The sequence below is a fragment of the Pseudorca crassidens genome, chromosome 14 (assembly GCF_039906515.1).
Source record: "Pseudorca crassidens isolate mPseCra1 chromosome 14, mPseCra1.hap1, whole genome shotgun sequence".
Lineage (NCBI taxonomy): Eukaryota > Metazoa > Chordata > Mammalia > Artiodactyla > Delphinidae > Pseudorca > Pseudorca crassidens.
Genome location: NC_090309.1, coordinates 21782529 through 21795322, shown reverse-complemented (window position 1 = coordinate 21795322; position 12794 = coordinate 21782529). Strand labels below are relative to the sequence as shown.

At 32.0% G+C, this 12794-nt stretch overlaps 1 non-coding gene across 1 annotated transcript; it reads right to left on the bottom strand.

The window, feature by feature from the left end:
• Positions 1-2601: 2601 nt before the first annotated feature.
• LOC137206271 (U1 spliceosomal RNA) lies at positions 2602-2760 on the bottom strand. The gene has a single exon (XR_010934586.1). It is a non-coding gene; the product is annotated as a U1 spliceosomal RNA (small nuclear RNA).
• Positions 2761-12794: the final 10034 nt, after the last annotated feature.

Here is a 12794-nt window from a genome sequence, read left to right as displayed (position 1 = left end):
AAGATGAGCACTGCTCCTTGAGGAGCAAAGACCTTTAAGAGAAGAAAGGTGAAGATATTTTGAATTAATTACTGGTCCCAGAACAATAAAACATAAGCCACTTAACAACCAGGAGTAGTTATTAAGCACTTTATCCTGAAAGAATGCTTACATAGCAGAGAATTATTTGGCAGATACAGTAGAGTAATTGTGCCTGGAATCAACCCGAGTATAATTTGAGGGTTCTATGGTCATGGTCTCTTTTGATACTTGTCTAAACACAGCTTGTACTCAGTTATAAACTGCACTTTATACAGTTGCCAATTTACTTGAATCTTATCCCTTTTAGACATAGTTTTGTACCTACTCAAGTGTTCTACATACTGCCTACTCCTATTTTGGGCTGTATCCGATCAATTCAGCTTGATGCATTTGTAAACTATAAGTGACAACATAAGTGTATTTCTAATATCCATTTATAAAATAAGCAGCAGATTTCAAGTGATAGTGGCAATTTTTGTGTGGTTTTTTTTTTAAATTCATGTGGGCGTCATTTTCTAAATTGTCTTATTTATAAAATATCAAGGACTCTTTAGCTAGTTTGTCAAATCACTATTTTTTTCCAAAAAAAAATGTCTCTTAACAACTTGGAATAGCACAACGTATCATTATGTATTATATAATCAAGTATAATCCTACATCTTAGTTGTCTTGAAAAATATAATTCAATGAAATGAATATCTTTCTAAACCATCTGTCTGTCAATTGTTCTTGCTGTAAAAATGATAAAGCTTTACCAACAAGAAACAATTGAGTATGTACTCATTCTGTTAGTAAACATAAAAAGCACACAATAGGAAACAATGGAAGAGTAGAAAACAAAAACAGCAAGAAGATAAATACAAAATGGATTGTGCTAAATGTATAGACTGATTTCAATAATGTCAGAAGCTTTGTTCCTTAAACTTACTGTGGTAATTATACCATGAAGTAGCTAAGTCAAATCATTATGCTGTGCACCTTAAGCTTACAAGTGCTTGAGGTGTACAGATATAGTTCTGTATCTCAATTATATCTCTATAAAACTGGAAGAAAAACAAAAAAACTTTGCATGTCTGTTTCTCCATATTTTCAGCTTTGTTTTATGGCCCTAATTGAGTCAAGTTTTCTTCTGTTTGTCAAATATTTCTACAAATTTCCAGCTGAATGTATTCATAATTGTTCCCCCTCTATTTTCTTGGTTATTGTGAATGAGAATTTTCCTTCATATTTCATAACTGATTATCACTGACATATAGGAAAGATAACTATTTAGAAAAAAATATTTTTAATTAGTTATGCCAGTGAATTATCATTTCTAATTTTTCAGGTCTGTTTTAGTGGTTTAAGATAAGCAATTATATAAACAACAAATAAGAAATATTTTCTTAAATATTGTTACTTTTGTTTTTTGAATGTCTTATTTTTCTACTTAACACTTCAAAAACTGTTAAATAAGAAGAGATTTATAGTAAATGTTTTGTTAGAGGCTAATTTTATTTGTTTCTCTCAAATTTATTTTCTCAAAATTAAAGAAATGTAGACATTCAGTTAGACATATCAAACTGTATGGAAGGTAAGAAATAAATTCTCACTCCTTCCATTCCCCAATCATTGACTTCTCTTCCAGAAATACTCACCATTAACTTTTTTGTTGTTGTTGTCTTTTAGGATATTTTCTTCAGTTATCTTTTTTTTTCACTTCCTCAAATAGGGAAACATCTGTTCAAATTTAGTCTAGTTTACTCTGATTGCTTTCTATCAGAGTAATAAAAATGTTCCAGAGGCAGCCAAATATAATGTTACCAGCAACAGCTCTGAACACAGGTCACAGATTCAAGTTATATTCTCAATACCTTGTCCAGAGATGGTACCCTGATCTATAGTATCCCTCCACACCTTAGTTGTTTGGAGAGTTAAATGAATTATATATACCTTAAATAAGAGGCTTAAGTGAATTAATACATATAATGTGTGTAGAAGAGTGCCTGCCACATAGTAAGCCCTCTAAGAGGGCTCTATGTTTATCAATCCTCACAAATACTGTTGAAGTTCTATTTAATAAGTCTAGATCTCCAGCCTATTGTAAGCTAATTTCTTCTACACGTATTTAAATATCCTCTTTCTACTGCCAAATATGTAGCATCATAGACTACCCTGCCTACTTGGACTACTCACACTCTAAATCATTTTTCTATAAATAGAATGTGTGTACCCAGTAGAGAAGGTATGCAAGATAATACACTGAAGTTTCTAAAGACAATATTAAATTTTATATTTACTTTATGTTTAAAAAGTTGGAAAAATGAAGATCTTAATATTTGATGTGGGATATTGACCCTGCTGCTCACACTTTTTCTGAGCATTGGAAGCTCTCCAATCAGGCAAGGAGTGCAAAGACAAAGGTGTTCTGAATGGAAGTTTCTCGCCACCAAAGGGTTTAATAATGAGACTCATAGAGGAATGTATGCCTGGCCAAAAGAATTTACAGATTGTGTAAGTTTATTATTTTTTTAAGACCAAACCTCACAAAATTGAGAGGTGGATTTCAAACTTTCCTTCAAAGAAACCTTCCCCCCACCCCAGGTGAAAGTTTAAACACAGCCCCCCACTACCACAAGTAACACAGTTGAGTTTCCCACTTTTGGGAAAATTGCAGAGGTCAGTACTTCTGGAGTCAAGGACCCTCACCAAGAAAATACTACCTTCCTGATGATGGTATCTTCCCTGCCAGATAAGTATCAAAGAAAATATTGAGTGAAGAGAGTATTAATCCTACAAGTAGGAGAGACTGAGGGGAAAAGGACGAAGGTGACACTTCTACTCCCAATATGAGTTCTACCTCAGCCTTATTACTAGGAAACAACAATGACAACATAATTATTCTGAAAAGAAGATGATCAAACCTCTGAGTCCTGAGCATATATCATGGCTGGAGATAGATGTTAATGGCTATGTGAAGCAGTTGGTGTAGTTGGGATCTATCAACCACCCAACCAGCTCACAGATACTAAGCTCTGCAATTAAGTCAACACTTCCTAAGTCATATGATACTCAACTGGATAAAACATGACAAAGCTTCTCCTACAATTTCTTACATAATAGCAAAAGACAAAAATGCTTATGTATTTGGGTAAACCCTTGATCTTTTTGTCATTGTGATCGTGCCTGAAATAATACACAGAAAACAATATGGTGAAAAATGATGGTGCATTATTTTTTGGCAAATACTGTTAAAAGAATCATAGAAAAAACAGCTAAAGACTAGAATAAACAAGTGTAACTACAAATTGTGTAAGATTTTCTCAATAGTTGAATGGAAATACAGAGGCTTTTAACATAGCTCTGCTTAAGGTATTCAGTTCATAAATATCAATAATAAACTTCATAAAGAACTACATTTTGTAAACACTAAAGAGAAGATTAACAGTGTAAATACATTCTCAACAGTAAATTGCTTCATTAATGATAAAAAATATTATGATAAAAACTGGGTGTAAACAAGGTGCATTGAAGAAACTAACAGAAATAACCTGGGCTAACAATACAGAGACTGCAATGTATGTGAAATGTATTAGTAGTCAAGCCATGTTACAGGAATACAGATGAAATCAGAAAGGTACAAAGTATTAGAGGTTATCACAGAAAATAGTTATGCTTATAAAAATAAAACTTTCTAAATATGATAATCTCTATAGTACCATGAAATGAGGTGAGAGTAGTATGAAAATCTTTTGTATAGCGCAAAGTTCACCAGTCTCATGGCAAAGTCCATAAAGCACTGGTAAAGTGAATTGTACTGTTTTTTTTTTTCAATAAAGACTCATGTTCCAAATTTGTTGTTATTTTCTGTGTTGAAAGAATCTAGCTATATTCTAGAAGGATATTTTTTAATATTCATTTGGAAATCATTTTGGACTCACATAAAAGTTGAAAACATAGTACAGAGAGTTTATGTGTACCCTTCACCCAGCTTCACCTACTGTTAACATTTTACATAACCATAATATAATTATAAAAACAGTGAAATAAACACTGGTACAATAGTATTAACTAAAGTATAGGACTTATTTGAATTTCACTAATTTTCCCATTTCACCATTTTTTGTTCCAGCATCCAATCCAGGATCTCACATTGTATTTAGTTTTCATGTCTCCTTAGTCTCCTCCAATCCATGACAGTTATTCAGTTTTTCCCTGCTCTTCGTGATCTTGATGCTTTTAATAAATAGTAGTCAGTTTGGGCTAGCCTTATGCTGCCTTGTGATCAGAATGATATGAATTTTTATCAAGAATGCAACAGAAGTTATGTCCTCAGTGCAGTATATCAGGGGCACATACTACTGATGTGTCTTTTTACTGCTGATGTGTATTTTGACCACGTAGTTAAGGTGGTATCTACCATGTTTCTCCACTGTAATGTTACAATTTTTCTCTTTATAAATAATAAATATCACTTTAATTATTTACTTGGAGACTGCAGATGTACATTTTATCCTCCTGTTTTTGCCTACTGATTTTGGCATTCATCAGAGGATCTTTCTTGCACCAATTATCATCATGTTGTATCCATAATGATGATTTCGAATTTCCTTCATTCTTTTTGTATTATTAATTAAAATTCTTCTGTAAGGAAGACCTGTCCCTTGTCTCTCTTTTTAAAAATTATTTATTCAATTATTTATTTATATCAGTATGAATGCATAGATATTGGTTTATTCTATGCATTATAATCCAATATTGTCATTATTTATTTTGTTGCTAAAATTGTTCCAACTTTGGTTCATACAGCTCAGTCAATTCATTAAGGTTGGCTTCTGTGTCCTTTTGACTCAGGCCTATTTTTTCCAGCACTTCTTAATTACTAGAAGATATAATTGCAAAAAAAAACTCACATCTCATCTGTTCTTTTAAGTTGAAAATTACATTTTTACTGCAAGTGAGAAAGTAACTGTTTTATAAAGGAAACACATTCTATGGGGAGTTTGCAAATGCTTGATATTCTTTTCAATTTAAATGTTTTTTACCCAAACTAAACAACAATATCATCTATGAAAAGTCAAATGTACATACTTAACAAGCAAAAGATTCTAATCTACTCAAAATCATCCAGTGAAGGTCCTTCCTGTGAAATTTTACTGTGGTTTTTAAACTTAGTTCTTAAAAGCACATAAATGCAATATGTTTCACTTGCTTTGTAAGAAAAGCTTCTTGGCATCATCACAGAAGCTTTCCAAACACATTTTTACATAAAACTTTGCATTATAGGTAGAAAAGAATACAAAATAAATAAATTTATTAAGTAGTATCACTGAAGTCTTATTTTCATTTAGATGTATATCCCTTTATGGACTATCATTTTCAGTTATGACAGATAATAAAGCCATGTAGAGAAATTAACTTCGAACCACACATAGGAGCCATTGCATCACAAAGCATCCAATCGATAGTTTCAAATTACAAATTAAATGTAATCAAATTTATCTCACTTAAAGTATTGAAGAGTATTATGCCATTGGACAATATAATAGATATTTTTTAAACTTTATTTAGATCTTGAACTTACGTATTGCCCACTCTTCATAATGTAAATGATATATTGCAATAGTCATACCTATAAGATTCAGAAATTAATATACTAGTAAGAAAGATGTATAGTCACTTTTTAGTAATGGAATGTTCAAAAAGTTTGAAAAGTGTGCTCTAAATATATTTATACTACCTGGAAATCTACATTTCTACACATAAAATAATACGGATTCTTGTTCCCTCTTGCCTACAGTAAAACCTACTATTTCTAAGAGCTACATGTCAAAAGGAAAACTTTAAACTCAGCACCTACTTGGTGCCTGTGCCCTGCTGAGTTGTTTTCTGAGAATTGAGTATCTAATAAAAAGATGGCAGCAGGAGGAAGAGGGAGCACCAACCCTCCACCTGGCTCGCTGTTCCATTTTCTAGAGCTACAGAACCCAGGTTTCTGAGTCTGCATATGGAAAATGTGATTTACAGTATCCTTGTAGGATGATGACAGTTTCAAGAGGAGATTTCTGGGCAGCTTCTGAGATGAGACACACATTTGTTTTGTTTTGCTATGTTTTGTTTTTCTCTTTTTGAACCAGGTGCTTTTATTAGAGCATCATTCCAATTTTTCAAATTATGTTGATTATCAGTTTTATAGTTCAGTGTTGTGAGAATTTGTGTTTTTGTTGCAGTTATTGTCAGGTCTTCAATAGAATTTTAGTAATAAAAAGAGAATAAGCAATTGGAGGAAGATAAAGGAATAGAGTACTGGGAATGTATATTAGTGCTTTATTGTTTCCAGTAAACATTTTCAGTATGTTTCTGCAAAGTTAATTGTTCAAAGATACTTTCTTGCAGAAGCTTTCCCATATGAGATAATCCTAACTGCATTAAACTAGTTAAAAAGTTATCCCAAACTGATCATCTCAGTTAAGATTCAGAACATAATTGACAAATTTTCCAGTGTAGACTTTTTTTTAACTTCAAAAGTCACCAACTGTAGGAAATATATTCTCATCATAAATACCAAGATTTTATATAACACAATTCACCTTTTTAAAAACTCCATCTTACCTGCTTTAAGAATTAATAAAGATTAAATATTTATATTTCAATGAACATTTCTCCCTTCATCCCCTTTCATCTTTAATTTGGTCCTGCAGGGTGAAAAATGCTTTAAGCTATGTTATAGATCTCTGAACTTCATAGAAGACTGATATTACATAATCCCAATGAGAAATTCACTCTAAATATCAAAAAAACATAGAAATATACCCCAGGAGAAAAATCCAAAGATCAGACCTAAGCTGGACTGAAGACTATTTCAATTAAAATTTGAGTTCTGCAGATATCTGCAACAGAATGGCCTGTATTATTTAACCATCATTTGCAAGTCCATCCTAAAGCAAAATAAAAAGTTAGAAGTTTGTCTTAGGTAGCTTCCAATTTCCTCTTTTAATGTTATTATTATTATTAATTTTTCATCCAAGTGTCCACTCCTCCACAGACCCCTTTCCAATATGGCTTTTTCTCAAGGAGACACTAGTTAGAACCCAGTTTCTCTTAAAATATCAAATTAGAATTAATTTGTCATTTATTTGGAACCCAGTGTCACATATGTTACTTTATTAATGCTAATTTTAATAGGAAATTGGATTAAAACCACCAAAGATTAACAATATCCTTAAAGTTGCAGTGCTGAAAACTGTCAGATTCAGAGGTAAAACCTTGAATCATCTTTCTCAAATTCTAGAATATGTTGTTACATCATATTCACACAAAAGTGGTTTAGGAGAATATTTCAGAGTTGAAAGCTCTATCTGATTTGCCCTCAAATCATGTAGATAGCAGCTGACAAAATGTGAACGCTCTGGAGTTTGACTTCTCAGCTTTAAATCCCAGCCCTGACACTTGCTAGCTATGTGAATTTAGACAACTTGTACTTAAATTCTCTGCACCTCCATATGCCAACCAAGAAAATTATGCATAAGACATAATAACCATTCAAAGATTTACCAAGATAATTATAAAGTAATTTACGTAAAACGTTTAACACAATGCCAATCACATAAAAATCACTCAAAAATCATGAGCTTAAATGATTTATTAGACTGTGAGCTCCATTAGAGCTAAGAAAACATTTTCTAACTACTGTATCCCCAGACTTTCACCCAGCCGAGTCACTGGAACCAAGGAGACACTCAGTAGCTATTTAGAGAATGAATGAATGAATGAATGAATGAATGCAGTGTCTTGTCCAAATGAGCTGTTTGCTGAAAATGGTAATAAAATTACATGGGATTCTGATTGATTCCTTGTCATGAATCTGTTCCAGTTGCTTGAAACATATGGCTGTTCAATAAATATAATTTAAAGTGGCTGACGCCTATGTTTTCCATGAAGAGTCAGCAGGCTTTCAGCATGGGTATTTCTGTTACTTTCTCCTTCACCAAGACATATGTTGGAAAAAATATAAGATTTCTGAAAATTTTATTGAATTTTACACATTATAACTGCATAAATAGAACTGGTTATGCCTAAAGTCTATGAGCCATTTTTACGATGCTGGTTAATGGTGCTTTTATAAGACATGTGCTTTAGCATCACCTGAGTGTCAATGTCCACAGGTATAGTGTTTTGGCAAATCAGATAACAATGTTAAGTGGTGTGAAAGATTATTTGTTTGGAAACCCCTCTGTGTTTAATTTTTATTTTTATTACTCAAAATTTATTTTGGATGAGCTGGATGCATTCCAGCCTGTCATTAAGAATAAACACATTTTCTCCAAGCTTATGACATAACTTTTTTGTTACATACAAGAATGACTTCATTGGTCAATTGGCCAACTATCTAAAGAACCCCGAATAGATGACAATAATATCAACATTTTTGACAAACATTACTTCAAAAGTTATTGACTTAAATTATATAGCTCTTTAGAACAGCTTAAATCCTAAGCTTACTTAGATGAACACTTTTTAAGAAATGTATCTACTTACTTTTAGTAAGGAATTGCATGATTTGTGTAGCCTTGAAGAGCAATTGAGAATATCAGCTGTGAAAAAAACCTCTAGACTATAATTAGTATGGGTAAATTTTATGACATAGATTGTTGCAATCTCAATCATCCATAATTATTTCTGAAGATGACTCTGTCCACAGATGTTGTTTGGATCCAATTCTACACTGAATCATATTGGTCAGTCATTTACGACTGATTAGCCTCCTGAGTTTGTACAGGAATAAGCCAGCCTCTTCCCCACTTTCTATTTACCACTAAGTTGCATGATTGTACCCTTAATCAGAAACTTTGTATAACTGCACTTCAGATTCTTGACAGAGAATATAATCTGCAATTTCAGCCACCCATCTCTCATGGAAGTCTCAGGAGAGACAGAAAATGTTAAAGAAGATTGCTCAAAATGCAGGAGGTACATTCATTTAACTATACATTATGAATTTTACCTTTAGGAAGAGTCAGGCTAAGAATGTTGCAAACCTGCACTAAGGTATCTGGCCTGTTATAAAATTGCTTTTTCAGTTTATGTTTAATAGTGAGGAATATTATGAGTACGATTTTTGCCATGGCTCATTATGCTGTAATGCATACATCTCTGGAAGTCTATGGAAAAAATAAATTAAATAATGTGTTTTATTATACATTTTCTATAAATATATAAAATATAAATATATCTATATTTAAATAATTATATTATTTATATATGTATATATTATTTATTTCTATGTACATCCCTTGGACCACTTTTATGTTTTTAACTAATGGACTCATTACATATTATACTTCATCATATTTTTTGTTTGGGAGTTTTTTTAGTTGCTGTTTTTAGAAACTCAGTGCCAAATTTCTAGCCCATGTTATCAAAAGAAAAATTCACAAATTTTTGTGTACTAAGGTGACCCAGCTTTATCTTATTTTTCTACATTTATTTGGATTTTTCCTAATTTTTTACCTTTTCAACTAGATAAGTGTTTATCTGTTTAATTACATATATTCAACTATATTTAGATAAAAATTATTCACAAACACATACCAGATTACAGGAGCCTTTGCCATTACAATGTTGCCCATTGGCCAGTCATGTCACAGCAAAGTTCTTTTAATTTAATACATATGTTCCCAATTTTAGAGTTACCTGACCTCTTACTAACATTTACGTATCACCTTAACACCAAACCTTTGTAAAAGACACTTCCTTTGGCTTTCACGCACTATACTTTTCAGGATTGTCACACTTTTTCTTCTATCTCTTAGACACTCCCACAGTCTCACTTGTGAGATCTTTGTATTCTTATCTGTTAAATGTCAATGTCCTTTCCCTTCGTCCTTTGCCATGTGAAATATCCAAGTGAAAAAATCACATCTATTTGTTTAGTTCCAATTATCTATTAATTATTTTAAAAATCCAAATATCTAAACCAGCATCTCCTCTATCACACACAACTGATTATTGCCATAAAAATCATAAAATCAGCATGTCTAAAATTTATCATGATCTTTCCTCTCCAAATCTGTTTATCTTTCTAGGTTCCCTACCTAAGTAAAAGGCCCTAAGCCCCAAACTAGAAAATCATTCTTAAATCAGCACACACTTCACTTCCCATATTCAACTACTTACCTAGTTCTGACACCTATATATCCTAAACATTTCCCAAATCTACCAGGTCTGCATTCACCTCAGCTGCTGCAGTTCAAGGCAATACCATTTCTGTGCAGCGTTGTGACAACATCCCCTAAACAGTTTCCTGGTCTCCACTAAAGCTTCTTCTCAATACATTCTACAGTCTGCAAAAGAATGTGATTCCCCAATGTAGAATGGACGAAGACCCTGTGGTGGATGACAACATGAAAGGGACAAGAAACTGGTAGAAGCCACTGGTAGAACACACTGAGAGATGGAGAGTGATAAAAGAGAATGCTGAAGAGGTTGGATCAGATCAAATAACACAGGGCTTTATAGTCATGTTTAAGACTTAAGTTTTTATTCTAAGAAAGTAGGATAGCATTAAAATATTTCAACAAAGTAAACAACATCACTATTTTAAAAATAAAATACTCTGCTAACAGTGGAGTCCACTTTGCAGCAGTGGTCTACAAAATAAGGTATATAAGCTGTTTATTAGAAGGAAAGAAAAAAGAAGCCACTATTTAGGTAATCTCATTATTTAACATTTTTATTTTGTATACTTTTAAAAATAATGAATCAAAAGGCATATATTAAGATGCTGCTCAGAAATAACTTTCTAGAAAAGAATTTATGATCCAAAAAGTGTGTAGATATTTATGTAGATAGAGGGAGACCATCTAGACTGTTATTTCATTAGATGAATGGAGAGTTTATGGTATCTCACATTATTGTGGTGATGGCTAAGATAGAGTCAAATGTATTAATAAAAGAGATATTTAGAACGAAGTGTCCCTTACTCATTATGGTCTAAATTAAAATGGATTGCAATAGCTCTAAAACATTTCTTTTGTGATAGTAAATGCCACCTTGACAAGCAGAGTTCAGAAGGGTTAAGGTTTAATGATTGTGTGCCTTTTAAATTATGCTTATTATACTGCTTTGGGAATCAGAAAAGACAAAAAATTGAGACTAAAACTTGAAAAGCTTATAAAGTTAATAACTTCCTGTTAGAAGAACTAGGAAAATCACCTGATTCCTGAGGTTTGTTGCAGCAATGAACAAAGATGGCTAAGGGCCAATCTAGCTAATCTCTTAGTAATGACTTAATGTTTGACAGTAGTAAACAGCCTTGTTTATTCCACAGTCACATTTTGGACTTATTTTTCTTGATGATTATCTTGGATAGCTACTAGCCATTTGTGGTTACAAATATTCTAATATGTCAATTTGTATAGAAACTTCAAAATATTTATGATATTACCCCTTCCTTTAAAATCCCTATAAAATTATTTCCCATTTGACATAATACACCTATGTTTCTAAAAATTCCAAAACGTAGAGATTTGTTTTGATTTGTGACACATAATAAGAATTTTGATTTCTTCCCAATCTACTTTAATTATTTTATGTTGTTTTACAATTTTTCTGTGTCTTAATAAATGCACAATAGATGATTGGAACCCAGAATGGGAGATCTATTAATATCTTGAACTTTATAAAAAGAGATATTCTATTATAATAAATTTAATTTTTATAACATTATGCTGTATCATGGGTTAAAAGGATCCTATAAGAGACAAGTTCTTCACTCCTTAGAATGTGCATAGGAAAAGATAGTCCACAGATAAACCACATGTTATTTTGAAGCACTTTTATATTGATAGCCATAAATTGACCAATATATAACTTTTATTTAAAGTTTTATATATTAGCTTCTTTTATTCAGTAATCTGCTGAATAAAATAAGCAAGATAAAGAAAAGATTACCTATTATATAATTATACCTTGGGAAGTACATCTAAGACATCAACTCTAAAAGCTTTCCCCTTGTCTATTATTTTGATTGACTGAAAACTGCCTTTTAGGTGAGTTAAAGAATGAACCTTTATTTCATATAATTTTGTATTCATTATTCTCACTGTAAAAATGCTATACATAGAAAAAGCATATTTAAGATATAATTTTCCTGAATTATTTTCAAAACCATACTTACAATTCATGATAATACCTTTTCAGAATGTGTAACATATTTATAGTTTTTATAGAAGTACAAAATCTAAGTATTAAGTATATTTGAAATTTCAGCTCTCTTTATGAAAATCAATATGAGTGCAGAGATAAACTACATTTCAGTAGCAGACTAGAGGTTTGTCAGTGAATTTTTCAAACTATTCACATTATTTTCTGATGGCAAAGACATCTCAAAAGAAGCATGATATGCTCTATGAATACCATCCAACTTCCTTGCTGCCTTACATTCAGCAATTGATGGTAGATTTGCTTTTTATGACAAGATGAATATATTCAAAATGCAGCTGTTATAAAAGTAGCTGACATTATGAATAAGAAATGGGAGGAAGGGTATTTCTGTTGAAGCTAATTTTAGGGAACTAGACAGGCATCAGTTTCACTCAGAATAGTGAAGGATTATCTGAAAATGCTGATATAGATTGTGTTAACACTACCAGTGCCCCATTATTAGTCATGGCTTCCTAGGGATGCTAGATTAACTTTAAAAATAAGGAAACTTATTTGTTCGCAAAATCTTGGGAACTTTCTTGATCTCATGATGGCTGCCAGCTGTATAAGAGCAGGGAAATCAATGCCTC